Here is a 17,895-nt window from a genome sequence, read left to right as displayed (position 1 = left end):
TTAATAATTTTTAATAATTTTTAATAATTTTTAGTAATTTTTAATATACATTAATTTCAATATCTGATTGTTTCATGGTATCAATTAAAACGGCGAACCAATGATAAAGCATCGCAACCTTAATTAACGAAAATTAAACGACATATTTAATTAACAATTATTTGTGGGGTGTAATATACAACGTGTAATATATTTATTATAAATAAATTTAAATAAATCAAAAAAAAATTATTAGATTTAAAAGGAATGAATTCTGAAAGATATGATGGGGTCTTTTGAGGTATGTTATAAGTGAAGGTGAGGATTAATAAGCTAATTCGGTTTAATAAGACCATTAGATCAGGCGAAAGGCTTGGTTATTATGTCATACAAATTTTGTGACCGCAGAAACCGTCTGTTCGAGTTGGTTTTGGTGGCGAGCGAGTACACGGGGGCGCAAGCGCCACCAAGTTCAGCCTCCATAGAGTAGTTCTGGCACGAGATGTTCAGTCGATGCCTGCGCGTTTTAAAGAACGCGACGTGACGCGATAACGAGGTAATTTTGAAAATCGGAAAACTCGCGCGCTGAAAATTTCGGCGAGGAGTACCCAGGAACATTACTGTGCCAAATTGGGGAGCGAAACGGTTATTGTCAGGGAATACATTTTATCGCAGCCTTGTGGATGGACTGAAAAAAAGTTTTGTGGGAAAGTTGTGAACAAGTTTATTTTTTCGAAGAGTGTCCTTTGAAAAGCTCCCCAGTAAGTTATTCGACTCGATTTTTCAATTGTTTGGTCTTTTTTCACAACAAATCGAGGATTTTCCACGGATATTTTTGTAGCTTTTGCCCGTGGGTTTATTAAATTTTCATTCCCCTATTTTGTTGCGTCGAAAATAAAATACTCAATTCGAATTTCTACGGATATTTATTATTAACGCATCTTCTATCGTATATTTCACTTGAAATTTAATAAACAAAAATATTTACCAACCCTACTAGTGGATATGTATATTTTAAAGAAATCGCTAATGACTTTATGGCCACACCAGCGCCCCAACGGTGTATTATAGGAAAATAGAAATTACACCTCTTGAACCAAATATATTTTAACTGAAAAATCTACGTCGAAAACCGATCATAAAATACAGTGCCAAATTGCCGCACGCCGTGGCAATCTAATAAAGTTTAAACTTTTGTGATACAAAACCCATTACGTTTCCCAGTTTATGTATTTACATATCGCCGATAGCGTCAATTATTTTAAAATGCCATATCTGTTTTCGATTTCCGTAAAAACAACAGAAAACAATAACCACTCACAACAAACATCATTTATCTATCAAGGCGCTAAAATAAAATATACAGTGTGTTAATTAATTATCGTACCCGACGTCATCATTGAAAGTATGCAACCAATATCGCAGTATTGGTATTGGTTGCATACTTGTATACTTGTAATTTATTATTATATCTACTAGAATATTTTAGTTCTGATTAATTATGGAATTAATTTAATCGAAAAGAGTGTTTCTATTATGCTAAGCCAAGCATGAAATCGCTTGAAAATTATTTAAAATAGATTTACAGTTCCGCCTCTGGGAAGATAACCGGATACTCAAATCGGAGAAGGCAATCTTAGAAATTTAGATTAACCGGCCGAGGGTAATTAAGAAAGGACATAAAGGATTTGGGGTTGATACTGACCTCCTTCGCGAAAACGCTGGCAATTAAGACGATAATTAGGGGAGGCGCAGGCGCTTTCGTACGGAAATTTAATAACCTTGAGAGGTTCGGAAGTAAGATTTATTTTCTCTCGAGTGTTTGTGAAAAAGATGCACCTCTTCTTCGAGCCACTTTTCAACGGATAAAAAAAATTAATACCAGCACATATTTCTTCAAGTGTAAGGAGGTACGATGAATGTTGCCGTTGCATACGAGAATTGAGCACCGTCTACAACTAAGTGCTAAAATTTGTTTACGTTTGTGACGTATTATTTGCAGAACACCGTCCAAAATTCATTATAATCTGCTTTCAAAATAAATACTCGTATCTCTGACATAGCTAAAGGGTTTTGTTAATGCATTGCATTGCCCACACTGTGTACATTGACAGCGCTAATTTATTACTGTTAACGTAAAACCCGATTCCAATTTTGACGCCGACGAAACGTCGTCCAAATATTAGCGATTTATGTTTTTCTAGGGAGATCTAAAAGGGCACCGATAAAATTTTTATCCGCTTGAAATTTTTACGACTATCGATTCCGTCTTTACCGGCATTTTATTGCAGCTATTGTTCGAGAAGTTACAAATTGATAACTGCCTCTGCAAATATTTTAGCGCGTTCTGTCAGAAGTTTCATCTTTTCTCATATTTTTCATCTTCCGGTTGGAATCTATATCAAAATAACCTTCTTTTGTAAAAGCTAACGTTTTATTTTATATTAAATTTTATGTCACAATTCATTTTCTACTTTTTATTACTTCTTTTAATCTATCCTTTCATATCTCACTTTAATTCATTTAATATATATATATATACATTTTTTCATTATATTATGCAAAAAGTTTCTACATTTTTTTTTGCTATATTATGCATAGCACAATTGTATAACACCTAGTACCAACTAGATGATGTTTTGCAGCTTTTCCCAGTAGTCCAGTCTGCTTTACCCATAATTTAGATAAATATTGTCATATTTTTACCGTTTCAAGACCAAAACACAAAAACGTATACTGCGATACGCGGAACACACGTTTAGGGTATTATTGTTTTTGTTATAATTCCGCACTATTGCTCGTTGTCGAGAAGCTGGATGGCCTCGATGTTGGGATGATCGTGCATTCTCTTCTCATGTTTAGATGCGAATGCTGCAATTTCTGATGACACCGATGCTACTTTCAAGTCCTGATGGAGGTGCATTCACTATGTACATTAGTACTTTGTTCTGAAATCTTTGAATCAGACTTCCTTGAGGAACTCCGGCTCGTATTTCATGTAGTGGTGAATAAGCGTTTTCCTACTTTACTCTAAAATATCGATCAGAAAGATACGATTTTGAAGATACGTGTATGGGTAGAAGACTTAATACTGCTTGCAGAAGGCTTGAAAATGCTTCCAGAAGACTTAATACCACGTGCAGAAGGGTAAATACTGCTTGTAGAATGTTAAATACTGCTTCCAGAAGACTTATTACTATTTGCAGATAACTAAGTACTGAGGGCAGAAGACTTAATACCACGTGCATAAGGTTAAATACTAAATACTACTTGTAGAGGGTTAAATACTACTCCCAGAGGACTTGAAACTGTTTGCAGAACGCTAAATACTAAGGTCAGAATATATATATAATATAAAAATATGTGATGAAATAAAAAATGTAGTTAGTTAACAACATAAAACAAGTTTATAAACTGTAATTTCACGTGCAGAAGGCTAAATACTGCTTGTAGAGGGTTAAATACTGCTTCCAGAAGACTTATTACTATTTACAGATAACTAAGTAATGAGGGCAGAAGACTTAATACCACGTGAATAAGGTTAAATACTAAATACTACTTGTAGAGGGTTAAATACTACTCCCAGAAGATTTGAAATTATTTGCAGAACGCTAAATACTAAGGTCAGAATATATATATAATATAAAAATATGTGATGAAATAAAAAATGTAATTAGTTAACAACATAAAACAAGTGTATAAACTGTAATTTCACGTGCAGAAGGCTAAATACTGCTTGTAGAGGGTTAAATACTGCTTCCAGAAGACTTATTACTATTTACAGATAACTAAGTACTGAGGGCAGAAGATTTAATACCACGTGCATAAGATTAAATACTAAATACTACTTGTAGAGGGTTAAATACTACTCCCAAAGGACTTGAAACTATTTGCAGAACGCTAAATACTAAGGTCAGAATATATATATAATATAAAAATATGTGATGAAATAAAAAATGTAGTTAGTTAACAACATAAAACAAGTTTATAAACTGTAATAAAACCGTAATCGGTTAATTACGAAAATAATACCTTATCAAATTGACCTGTTGATGAACTAACGAATTCATCGCTGTTACAGGTCGATACAATTTCATACGGTCATTAAAAATAACAGCAACAAAAAAAGATGCTTGCAAAAAAATTTTATAACGAATTTCGTAATAATAAAATAGTCGTAACGAAATAACGAAGTTTAATTATATGCGGGGTGGTGCGAAAACGCGTGTCAGTGCGTTTTAATTGGATTTTGCCTTCAAAGAATGTTTAGAAGGATGTAATTGTCCCTGGGGCGCGTGCTCGTCGGTGTTATCGCACGGGAAATGTCCGCATAAAGGGCCTTTATAAATTATTGCGATATCTTCAACCCCGTTGACGGTGCCATGAAAAAAATATACGGCCTATGAAACCGCTTTGTGGTATCACCAATCTTTTTTGAAGAGGATTTTCATGGTGACAAGATTTAACACTTTGTTTTTTAATAAATTTTAATATACAGTGTGTTAATTAATACGAATGGTGTGATATTGGTTGCATAATGATGACAAAAAATTTCTTCATAATTATTATTTAGTATTAAATCAAAATGTATTTCGATTTTATATTTAATTCCCGTTTATTAGATTTTTATGTATTATTCATGACAATATGGATATTTATTACAAATTCGGTTAAAATAAAACCTGTACCGGTCGGTGTATTGTATTCCTCGTTCAAATACAACGAATGTTTTACTTGTTACGTATTAAAATTTGCAAATATTGTTTAATATTCCTTAAAACCGGAAATCACGGTGAAATAATTAATCAGGTCCCAAATTCATCTATGAACCTCATTGGACATATTTGTAATTTACTGAGGTGAGAATTTTAAATATTGATATTAATCCGATTTGGAATACAAATCAAACATTAAATTGTTCAAATCACATATTATAAATCAAATTAATATCAACAAAAAAAAATTATACTCAGGATTGGATTAATTTTAAGATGAGGTACATAACTGTACATGACCATAGAGGTGTTGTAGTTTCTGAATAACCATAATATTAAATTACATTCGCCTAATAACGTTACGAAATTAGCCTTGAGGTTGCGTTCATAACATCAAACGAAACAATAATCTAATTGAAATGGATATTAGTAATTAGAGAGAGTCTGTCTGTCGGATTTCGTGTCGAATGTTGACGTCGATGTATGAAACAAAAACTGATTCCTTCAAAGCTCACAGCTCCTGAGTAAATGCGCGTTTTCCAAAGCTCCGAACCTGAATCAAGTTACTCGGCACGCATGTCAAAGCTGTTTGGCGATGCGTTGCGGTGGCTGGTTGCTTAGCTACGATTCTCGAGGTGATTTCGTATGCGTAGGAAGCCTCCGTCTGGCACACGTTGGGTTGGTACATGTGTGTGTTACTTGAAAGGTTTTGCTCTTTTTTTGCTAGTTGAGTTATAAGAGAGGAAGGCGAAAAAAATGTTTCTGTCGTAAATAGAAGTAGTAGTAATGCGAGTGAATCTTTGATAAATGACCTTGAGTGAGGAAAAAAGGAAAAGAGCTACTTTTTAATTGCTGCACTTCCTGCGGGCAATCTATCATCAAGTTTAAGAGAGATACTTTTACTGAAAACGCCAACCAAGCGTTTTACTACATAAGACGAAAGTTTGCGCCGTTAAAGCTAACAAACAACGACCAATGTAACCTAATGTCTCCCGATTTATCGATTTCCGCGAAGGCGTTTGTAGTTGACGCGGCTTGATGAAAACTTTAACGAAGATCTCATCCCGACGTCGACATTTGATTTAATCGTAAAATTAATTTATGCGTAAATACAAGCGGGAACAGGCACAAGTGCTTGACGGGGTTGAATAAACTGTAATAGAATTATTTTGCCGTGTTCCGCGGTCGAACCACAACGAAGTGTTTTTGTCAGCCCTGTAACAGTTTATCACGTATAACAAATGAATACGCAATTGGCCCTTTTGGCCCAGGCACGAACACTCCGATAGCAAAAATAATTCACGTTCAAATCGGACCCGAGCGCGCTATATAAATCCTATTTAATTCCCAGACATTTTGTTAATCAAACAAAAACAATTCTGTACTATTGGTCGATTGTTCCAAAATTGTACAATAATATATTTTCAAGTATATATAAACAGAAAAATTAATTACAGTAATGTTAATATAAATTAATAAATCTTTTTATCACTAGATGGCATCCATAAAGCAAAATCGCCCTGTATAAAATGATTACGTGAGTATAAAAAGAATTCAACGACCTCTGAAGAGGTATTTTTTTTCTTTTCTTATTTATATAGGACGTGACGCTGTAGGGGGTAATAGATGTAAATTATGAAAAACATGGTACGGTAATAATACGGCTTCTAGATGGCGTCATGGATACCTTCGTTACAGCGCCGTGTATGGAAATGCCCGTTTAAAAACCGGATATCTTAATACTCGACATGTACGCTTTATAAGGGTCGAATTAACTTTTTACAGCCCAGGCTGCTCGTGCGGGGGCGCATAAATCGCGCACCCTCGCCGGCAAAATCCCGGACCTCCCTCGGAGACCGTCGGCACTGATTCAGTGCTTTTATGGCGCCGCGAAATGATCTATAAAATGTCGACTTGAAACTGCTCAAAAATTAAAAGTTACTTCTCCCGTTGGCGACTGAATGCCGAGCGGTTAAAGACACTTCGCGAGTTATAAACGGTACGCGCCAGTTTCCACTTTGTACAAAATCCGATCTAAATTGTCTACTAGTCCGGTACATTCCGCATAAAGCGACTGTAGGTGCTAATTTCGCTTGAAAACGAATATAGCGCATGTGCTTAAAACGAAAACTACCATTTTGAGAATTTGAGGAGCTTAGTAATAATATTTTCCATAACTGCAGACCGGTGAACGTCGGAATCAACTATTTTAATATTACGAAACGGGCAATTGTCATAACAGCTTCGTAGTAAGACAATTAAGGCGGATAAATATTATCCTTAATTAAAATATTCCAGTGTAATAGGACGTTAAATTTGATTGCGTAACTAAATGTCGAAGAAGTTTTCACACCTACTTAGAAAAAAATCAACCCTAAGAATTATGTGAAGAGAAAAGTTTCGAGCAATGCGGTCACTCTACTCGAATGTATTTTTCGAAAATTCCCCCTTATTTCGCTAGATCGAATTCGGTTCTGGTCTTTCTGTTTAAAATTTCGTGTTTGCTCGAAGGAAGGTTCCTACCCTCCGTTGCTTCTAACTCGGTCAAATACTTATCGTTTCCCTTCCTACGAGTTTCCCAGAAAGATAACGACAGTTTCCCCTCTAACAACCCCTTCTTATAAAGATAACACGTCGCTAAATTGCTTATTATTCTACGTAATATCTCATTCCGAGTATGGAAGATAATATACTTTTTTGCCCTTCTTTTCCAGTCACCTAAAACCAAATCTTATATTATTTATTACTTATTCACGTTTTCATTATCATATAATTAATAATTTTTTTTATATATACAGTGTGTTAATTAATTATCTTACTCGACGTCATCATTGCAAGTATGCAACCAATATCACAGTATTGGTATCGCAACCAAGTGTTAGTTCTAATGATACTGTTAGTATTAATTCTACTTTTAGTTGTTATTCAGCACCAGCTCAATTAAAGCAAATTTGCTCTCAACAATATGGTTCTCTTTCCTAGTTTCGTAGCATTTGTAGTTTTACATGTTGTTAATGGTATCACTCGGGATTGGGAGTCTAAAACCAAGTCAACCCTGCTTGAAGTTTCTGGCAGAAATATCTCTCGGCCGAGATTATTTCTTATATCATGAACAATACTCAGGAATCGGAGTATATTACAAAAAAACTTTTGGAAGGAAGGCTGTAGCAAATTTTATTGCACTTTTGCTCTCAGATGCGTCAATATCGAGAAAAATACGGCAATATGAAAATTGGATGAATTTATTGCTTTTTCAAGTTTCATCATTGCAAGTATGCAACCAATATCACAGTACTGGTATTGGAATACGCAAATTGCGTATTGTGTTGCATACTTGCTATGATGACGTCGGGTGCGATTAATTAATTAATTAATTAACACACTGTATTGCTTTATTTTAAAATGTAAGAATTGCTGTAGTTGTTTTTTAGTGTACTTATTTGAATAGTTAGTAAATTCATATTAAATATTTGAAATATGTCTTTGTCGTATAGAATCGAGTAAGTAATTTAGAATCTGTACGGTTGTCGCCCCTCGAAAATAAATCCCATTGTTTTATAGCGACGAATGGCCCGGTCTTCTACATAAATGACTTCTCCGAAGAATACATTGGGCCCTTTTGTTTTATTGTGAGCGCTCTGGTACACATTCCTTGCCAAAATTTCGCCGACGACGGGGATTTACTTAGCTTCGGCAATTTAGCAACATCCTAAACTGCACGACGGTGCTTAGAAGCTAAGTACGGCCCTTAATTCTTGCGATCGCGGGATTTTTGTTTTATCAATTGTACCCAGCGACCTATTCCTTCCCCTTTTTGGCTTGGACTGAGTCCAAGTTATTTTAGGTCATATATCTTTCGTAACCCCCTTTGTGCTTGAGCCTCCCTCATCGGGAATACCGATCGGTCGATCGTGATATTGATTTGTAGCGGCGAATGCAAACCTAACAAGATCCGAAAGATTAATACGGGACCACCGAATTATCTGGGATGGACCCTAATAGGATTACAAGAAGATCCCTGTCTCCCTCGAAAAACCTACAATTTGAATTAATCTCGAACCGACCAAGTAATCTTGGTCATTTCCAAATTTCGGGTTTTTATTAATAGGCTCCGGGTTACAACCCTAATAGCAGCTTAATCCACCTTCGAAAATTTGAAGGATAAGTCCTTAAAGTACAAGGAAAGAAATTTATTGCATTTTAAATGAAAAAAAAAGTTAAATCCGACTCTTGAATAGTTAAAGCTCGTCCTTTGCAAGGCTTAAAGAATTTAATCAATTCTCCAAAGAGATGTAATCCGCGTGAAATATAAATGAAATCAATATGGCAGCGATTGACCATCGAACTTCTAATCCGATATATCCCTTTCGACGGCTGCAAAGATAATTACGCTACTTTGTAACCTCTCCCAGTCCATTCCCAGCCAGCTAAAAGATTGAGAATGGAACGAGGATGGTCTAAAATAAGTAAAACAAGGCTCCACTTATACATTATGGAGTTTGAAAATTTCACTCACGTGGCTTCGCGTACTTTAAAACGGTCAGCCACTGTTCCTAACACATGCCACGCGGGCTCTATTTCTTTCTAATGTCGTTATGTATTCCCACAGATGCTACCAGAAGTTTACCGCGGGGGGAACATCTTCCTGAAAACGAAACACTTTAATATTAGATAAAACAAGCTGTATCATCTGCGCCGTACCACGGAATACTCTAATCTTAGTAAAGGTTTCGGAATTTAAAACACTCCCTCGTGCAGTCGTGCACCGAACTATAAACAAAACGAGCCATGTTTACGCGTTATACTCGTCAATGAATGATTAAATTATGTAAATTACTTCCATAACTGACATAACCAACTCAGATTATTTACTATAACAATAACAATTCGAATACAATCTAACATTAAATTAATTAGATGATAAAATACAGTACTGTGATATTGGTTGCATACTTGCAATGATGACGTCGAGTACGATAATTAATTAACACACTGTGTGTGTGAAAATAGTTTTAGTGGTTTTATTTTAGAGTGAATAGAAGGTTTTCATGAAGTTGCAATGTTCGGTTATTAAGGTTAAAGTTTTTCGGTATTCGGGTGAAACTTTTGATATCAATCTCGAAACGGCGGAACTTCCTTAAGGCGCCATATGTGCTCCCGATTATTATCCTTAAGCAAACTTTTAAGGCGTTTTAGCAATCTCGACGGCCGAGATAATCATGTGTGAATATTCTCCAGAAAGTTCACTTAAACTTCTTGGGCGCCGAGCCTTAATGAAATTTTTTGCGGTAACGCCAGTGTTTTATGTAAAAAGTTTCGAACCGTAATTAGAGCCTAAACGCTAAACATCGAGAGGAATTCTAAAGGCACTTTAAAACCCTTAAGATGTTTTACTTTTCTTAACTTCCGTTAAAAATCTTACTTATCAAGTGAGAAACTAGACAAAAGACTCGTGAGATCCTAAGATGAAATAATTCATGTTAGTGCAAGCAAAACGTGACAAGCGAGCTCCAGGTTGTCGTACGTGCTTTGAAGTTTTAAGACCTAGGTAAATTGTTAGGGGGTTGTCGAAGAAACTCTTTTTACTAGCGACGGATTTTAATAAATAAAATATTCAACGGATGTCAGGTACAACGTTTAACATTTATTATTCAACTTTGACGTTGGCTGCTTAGATGTATACAATTTAAAAGTCAATGTCTTTATTCCCTTAGCTATTGAGTAACCAGAACAGACAGTACCAAAGTCGAAAATTCCCACCAAAAAAAAAACATGTTGTTTTAACGAAAAATACATTGTTTAAAAATTCGCTCGTTCTGGTTTATATGAAATTATTGATTTCAAATATTTGCTATGCGTGGTGTTCTCGTGGCGGATTGGTGATTGGATTACCAATAAAACAATTAACGTTATCACGGACCGATGTAGGGCTAATTAAACCACACGATCTACATCAAAATTTTATCTTCATATTAAAAGTTATTACCACGAATATCATTTTTTTCACTTTAATTTACTTGATTGTAATTGCGCCTCCACCAAAATTGTTAATTTAAACTTTCAATATACATATATACAGTAAAATCGCAATATATACACTAGTATTAGAACTAACAGGTTTCGGGGTTAGTCGTGCGTCTTCAGACGTAGTAGCGTGGCTGAGTGACACATTTTCTCAGCTATGAATGACAAAATATCAAAGCCATCGTCCAAAAACAACTGATTTTGGAATCTTTGATGCTGCGTCAAGGAGATATATTTCTAATTAACTTCAAAAAGAGAACTTTGAAAACGTTTATCGTTCTACATTTATAGCTGAGGTCGCTTGCGGCCGAGGCAGTGGCTCAGTGACACATTTTTTCAGTTATGAATGACAAAATATCAAAGCCATCGTCCAAATAGCACTGATTTTAGAATCTTTGATACTCAGTCAAGTGGATATATTTCTAATTAACTCCAAAAAGAACTTTGAAAACGTTATCGTTCTGTATTTATAGCCGAGGTCGCTTGCGGCCGAGGCAGTGGCTCAGTGACACATTTCTTCAGTTATGAATGACAAAATATCGAAGCCATCGTCCAAAAAGCACTGATTTTAGAATCTTTGATGCTCTGTCAAGTGGATATATTTCTAATTAACTCCAAAAAGAACTTTGAATACGTTTATCGTTCTGTATTTATAGCCGAGGTCGCTTGCGGCTGAGGCAGTGGCTCAGTGACACATTTCCTCAGTTATGAATGACAAAATATCAAAGCCGTCGTCCAAAAAGCACTGATTTTAGAATCTTTGATGCTCAGTCAAGTGGATATATTTTTAATTAACTCCAAAAAGAGAACTTTGAAAACGTTTATCGTTCTGTATTTATAGCCGAGGTCGCTTGCGGCCGAGGCAGTGGCTCAATAACACATTTCCTCAGTTATGAATGACAAAATATTAAAGCCATCGTCCAAAAAGCACTGATTTTAGAATCTTTGATGCTTCGTCAAGAAGATATATTTCTAATTAACTCCAAAAAGAACTTTGAAAACGTTTATCGTTCTGTATTTATAGCCGAGGTTGCTTGCGGCCGAGGCAGTGGCTCAGCGACACATTTCCTCAGTTATGCATGACAAAATATCAAAGCCATCGTCCAAAAAGCACTGATTTTAGAATCTTTGATGCTCAGTCAAGTGGATATATTTCTAATTAACTCCAAAAAGAACTTTGAAAACGTTTATCGTTCTGTACTTATAGCCGAGGTCGCTTGCGGCCGAGGCAGTGGCTCAGTAACACATTTCCTCAGTTATGAATGACAAAATATCAAAGCCATCGTCCAAAAAGCACTGATTTTAGAATCTTTGATGCTCAGTCAAGTGGATATATTTCTAATTAACTCCAAAAAGAACTTTGAAAACGTTTATCGTTCTGTATTTATAGCCGAGGTCGCTTGCGGCCGAGGCAGTGGCTCAGTGACACATTTTTTCAGTTATGAATGACAAAATATCAAAGCCATCGTCCAAAAAGCACTGATTTTAGAATCTTTGATGCTCAGTCAAGTGGATATATTTCTAATTAACTCCAAAAAGAACTTTGAAAACGTTTGTCGTTCTGTATTTATAGCCGAGGTCGCTTGCGGCCGAGGCAGTGGCTCAGTGACACATTTCCTCGGTTATGAATGACAAAATATCAAAGCCATCGTCCAAAAAGCACTGATTTTAGAATCTTTGATGCTCAGTCAAGTGGATATATTTCTAATTAACTCCAAAAAGAACTTTGAAAACGTTTATCGTTCTGTATTTATAGCCGAGGTCGCTTGCGGCCTAGGCAGTGGCTCAGTGACACATTTTTTCAGTTATGAATGACAAAATATCAAAGCCATCGTCCAAAAAGCACTGATTTTAGAATCTTTGATGCTCAGTCAAGTGGATATATTTCTAGTTAACTCCAAAAAGAACTTTGAATACGTTTATCGTTCTGTATTTATAGCCGAGGTCGCTTGCGGCTGAGGCAGTGACTCAGTAACACATTTCCTCAGTTATGAACGACAAAATATCAAAGCCATCGTCCAAAAAGCACTGATTTTAGAATCTTTGATGCTCAGTCAAGTGGATATATTTCTAATTAACTCCAAAAAGAACTTTGAAAACGTTTATCGTTCTGTACTTATAGCCGAGGTCGCTTGCGGCCGAGGCAGTGGCTCAGTAACACATTTCCTCAGTTATGAATGACAAAATATTAAAGCCATCGTCCAAAAACAACTGATTTTGGAATCTTTGATGCTTCGTCAAGGGGATATATTTCTAATTAACTCCCAAAGGAGAACTTTGAAAACGTTTATCGTTCTGTATTACAGCCGAGGTCGCTTGCGGCCGAGGCAGTGGCTCAGTGACACATTTCCTCAGTTATGGATGACAAAATATCAAAGCCATCGTCCAAAAAGCACTGATTTTAGAATCTTTGATGCTCAGTCAAGTGGATATATTTCTAATTAACTCCAAAAAGAACTTTGAAAACGTTTATCGTTCTGTACTTATAGCCGAGGTCGCTTGCGGCCGAGGCAGTGGCTCAGTAACACATTTCCTCAGTTATGAATGACAGAATATTAAAGCCATCGTCCAAAAACAACTGATTTTGGAATCTTTGATGCTTCGTCAAGGGGATATATTTCTAATTAACTCCAAAAAGAGAACTTTGAAAACGTTTATCGTTCTGTATTACAGCCGAGGTCGCTTGCGGCCGAGGCAGTGGCTCAGTGACACATTTCCTCAGTTATGAATGACAAAATATCAAAGCCATCGTCCAAAAAGCACTGATTTTAGAATCTTTGATGCTCAGTCAAGTGGATATATTTCTAATTAACTCCAAAAAGAACTGTAAATACGTTTATCGTTCTGTATTTATAGCCGAGGTCGCTTGCGGCCGAGGCAGTGGCTCAGTGACACATTTCCTCAGTTATGAATGACAAAATATCAAAGCCATCGTCCAAAAAGCACTGATTTTAGAATTTTCAGTCATGAGTGACAATCTAGCACTGAATAACAATTAAAACTAATTTGTTTTATATATATATTTTTACAAAGAATTATAATTATTTTGCGTGTAAGTTCAAATAGCGATTTAGATCGCTAATAAAACAATTAACGCTATCGCATGAAAAACCGTTTCGCGGTCGTAAAAAATCAATCCAAACGACCGTAAACTTATTATTGCGTGTAAAAACGTCTAACGGCATGCATAGTAATGGGTTCAGTTAATAATCGGTTTGCGGCATGCTCGCAAATATTATCCATGGGGGCCTCGTGCAACGTTTATTTAATGACCTTAACAAGATATTTGAGCAGTAAATCGAAGCGACAAGGAATTAACGTGTCGTACACGTAGCATAGAATGGCTGACGGGATGCAATTATACATGCGGATGTGAATAGTTGATCAGGTGAACTAAGGGTGCGCTCGCTTTGGGTTAAAATATTTCGAGGAAAGAGAAGCCGTGAGGAAAACAGGTGTTTACGATGTACGCAAGTAGTTACAGCGACCGCTTTCTTTTAATATTGAATCGATAGGACACCGCTATAAATATCTTATGGGGTTCGATTTGGTCTACTCTATTTTTATGCTGTGGCATGTCTGTAAATAGGTTAATAGGATGCCCCATCCGTTTGCCCTGAATGAGAGAAATTTAGAAAAAAGATCTCAAAGGAAACTGATTTCTTTTTATTAAAAATTATTAAAAAAGGGATATTTCTTCGCGGGGACCTTAACTCCCTTTAGGGTAGTGACGAGGGGCGCAGGTCAAGTACGTCTATGAATACAAGTGGTGGATATTAAAACTACGCTCCACCGCGGCGAAAAGATAAAATATGACGTGTGGGACCCGAGAAAAGAAAAAAAATAGGTCGACGTCATCCCCGTTTACCTTAGGTAATATATAAAATGGAAAACTATTGTCAGGACGGGAAGGATCCTGTGGGCAGACGTCGATAGCATCCGAAAACCCCAGGGGTTAACTATCATGCCTTATCAGGATTTTCCTTTCGTCAGGTCTCCTGATAGAGGTTCTTGCAAATTGCTCACGAAAAAAAGAATATTTGTATTTTTCGATTAACAAATAAATACTTTTGTAAACTCTAAGAAAATATTGATAAAATTCATCAAATCTATGCCATTAAAGTGCCATGATTGCGGTTTCAAGGTCGCTTATGTCCGAGTAACTACAATATATTGACCAATTATAGGTTGTATAGTAATAAATGTTAGGGTCTTATCTGCAAGCAACCTCAGTTTACTCAGGCGAAGTCATACATACTACACTCTATGTTTAGACATGGTCCCTTTTTGCTGAGTATCTCGAGCTCGACTTAATCAGACGATGTCATACATTTTCGCTATTATACATAGACAATTCGCTTTTGACTGAGTAGCTGCAACATAATGATCAGTTTTGGCTCAATATGGTATTAATAATAAACTTAGGAGATATTTGTTTATCCCGTTAGCGACGCGTAATTGTTGTTCCAAGATAGGATAATGGATCAAAAAATGACAATCAATTAATCATTCCAATATTTCGATTCTATATTGAATCTTCTTCATGGGGTGAAACTTACTACAAAAATATCAAGTCAAAAGTATTAAAAAACTATCAAAGTACAAACTTTTAAACTTACGATTGTAATGAAACTGCCCAAAAAATTATTAACGGATTTAGTCTAAATTTCTCTTCGTACAAAAAACAAACCACGCCGTTACAATTCATAACGCTTAAGCCCAACCAAGCACATGACCGATCAAGAAAAAGTGAAATGGCAACTTTTTGTGAAGCGAAAAGCGCGCGAAAATAAAACTAAGTTATGCAACCAAACATGTCTTAAAACTATACTACCAAAGATACATCAGAATTTTTAAATTTATTTTACAACAAAATTAACGAATAAATATTACTTAAAGAATCTATATCTATTCTATAGTTCACAGTACCGTATTATAATAATTATTACTAACATCAAGAATCTTAACATTCTCAAAATCAAAAATATGATTATTGTCTAAGCTGTGTTGTGCACATGATCTTTTATTACAGCGTAATTGCAATTTTTCAGTTAAACCAGGAATGTAAATTAATTTTTTATATACCGGAGTATTATTAATAATAAAGCAAGGGTAAATGAATCTAAGATGACACTTAACCCCATTGGATGAATTAAGCGATGTTCCATCTTTCCCAATTATATCGAGTCCCGATCCTGTTCTTGAGCTACACTAGAGTACTTGCCTTTGACTGAATCGTTTATGATCACGAAGCGTTTATAATGAAAGGTGAGATTCTGTCGAAGTGGAGGTAACACGTCTTTGTGGACAGGACTTATTCGGGTTTGCTTTTAACGATATTTTAATGACTTAAATGATAAAGTTATAAAAATGTTTAATTTATAACTAAAATTTTTTAAAGTAAGATATAAAAATCAGTTTTAGTCCAGATTTTGGTTTTAAAAAGTTTAACCTTTAAATTCACAAGCTGTTTGGCGGTTGTGCTTCGGTGACCTCCTTTTGTACTTTTTGTACAGTGAATATTCAAAGTACGGTTTAAAATACGTCGGTACTCCAAAAGTTTTAACACCAGTACTTGCTGACCTAGAAACCGGTCGCGTTTTTGGCAAAAATGTTGGCTGGGTAATTGCCCTATCAGTCTGAAAAATTCGTATACGGTGCGCGAAGAAAGATTGTTGGGAAAATACGCGTTTGTACTTTTTATTATAAACACGATGATGTGATGTATTATTGTTGTGACTTTTGCCTACCTGTCATGAAAGGGGAACAAAAAAGTCCATTAGTCCATAAAAAAATACGACCGGGAACGTGTTTCTAAAACTATTTAATTATTTTTTTTGACGCCACGCATATAAATAATTGACAGATTGGATTTTGCCCGGATCACAGTTGGCAAACAGGATTTTCTTTTTCCCTTCAATAAAAACGAAAACCCTTCAATTTTTTCTCCGGTTTTCCTGGTGCAGCAGATCCGTCTTTCAAGAATATAATCCAGCGATACTTTTATTGCGAAGGGGGAACCCGACAACGCTCTACTTGACCTCTGTGACAGGTTCTTAGGATTTATAGCGGGGGTGACACCTTATAATATTAGGATTGTATCAAACTTCTCATTTACACAAGTTTTTATTTCTTTTCTTTCAGACTTTCCAAAGACGATAAAGCAGAGATACTCAAAACGTAAGTTTTTCAATTAACCCTATCGATCGAATCGACATTATGACCTACAACGCCCGTTCAAAACTTGTTGACGCGTTTTATCTGATATGCAACAAGTTGGTACGTGATTTGCACGTCGGATTGTTGTGTGTACCTGGTAGTTATTGAATTTATACTCCCGGTAAGGAACTTCTGCAATTAATAATTTCAATTTGCCAAACCATTTCCACTCGTTCCAACGTACTTCATATTAAAGATTTAATAAAGCCAGAAAATTGTTTAATATGAACATCCCTCTTTAAAATTTCATCTCAACAACTTTTATTTTTCCTTATTTATATTTATTATTCATTTTTAACTTTTTAAATTTTAATAAAGCTTAAAGAACTTTCAGTTAAACAAGTTTATATCAAGTATATATTATATATATTGAATTTTAGAACGTTGCATTTTTGATGGATTACATGGATATAGTGTGTGGTTAAAATTGCGTGTTTAAGAACGAGGAGGTTTAAATTTAAACATTATTTTATCCTATATTAGTTGTATCTAGGATCTGACAGGCAACCTTATTAACCTCTTGGGAGTGGAGTAAGACCGATCGTTTTTAACAAAAATATGACGCTTAATAAGGAGTAATTGTTTTTCTCGGTTGCAAGATGAAGTTAAAGGCGTCAATTTCCCGCGAAGTAGATAACCCTATTGTCCTCATAATTAAAATCCAAGGCTGAAAGCTGCCGAACTTTCGCAGTTAGCGGTGCGCACGCCGGATCTAAGCTGAATAAGCGAAAGACAGTTTAATGATGCCGAGTGTCGCGAAATGAAGTTCTTGACGTAAGTTCCTGAACTTAACCGTGTCGTCTTGCACAATGACATATGTAAATCCCACCCTTTGCCGTTGAAGCGTTCCTCAAGTGCTGCACTTTAGCTTAATTTATACACACATTCAAGGATACAATCGACCGTTTAAAGTCTTAAACTTGTATTGAAAAAAACTGAAAAAGAATGTTGTTTTAGG

At 35.7% G+C, this 17,895-nt stretch overlaps 1 protein-coding gene across 3 annotated transcripts in view; it reads left to right on the top strand.

Annotated features, from left to right (window-relative positions):
- Positions 1–481: 481 nt before the first annotated feature.
- LOC111425523 (limbic system-associated membrane protein-like) overlaps positions 482–17,895 on the top strand; it is an 85,905-nt gene continuing 68,491 nt past the window's right edge. The window contains exons 1-2 of one of the 3 annotated variants that reach the window (XM_023059610.2): positions 482–740; positions 16,863–16,898. The gene's annotated coding sequence lies outside the window, so the exon portion shown is untranslated. Of the gene's footprint in view, positions 741–16,319; positions 16,793–16,862; positions 16,899–17,895 lie in introns of those variants that run through there. The other 2 variants (XM_071198545.1, XM_023059611.2) reach the window with 2 other exon arrangements.

The sequence above is a fragment of the Onthophagus taurus genome, chromosome 8 (assembly GCF_036711975.1).
Source record: "Onthophagus taurus isolate NC chromosome 8, IU_Otau_3.0, whole genome shotgun sequence".
In the NCBI taxonomy this organism is placed as follows: domain Eukaryota; kingdom Metazoa; phylum Arthropoda; class Insecta; order Coleoptera; family Scarabaeidae; genus Onthophagus; species Onthophagus taurus.
The sequence above is the reverse complement of the archived record's forward strand: the minus strand, read 5'-3'. Positions and strand labels throughout refer to the sequence as shown.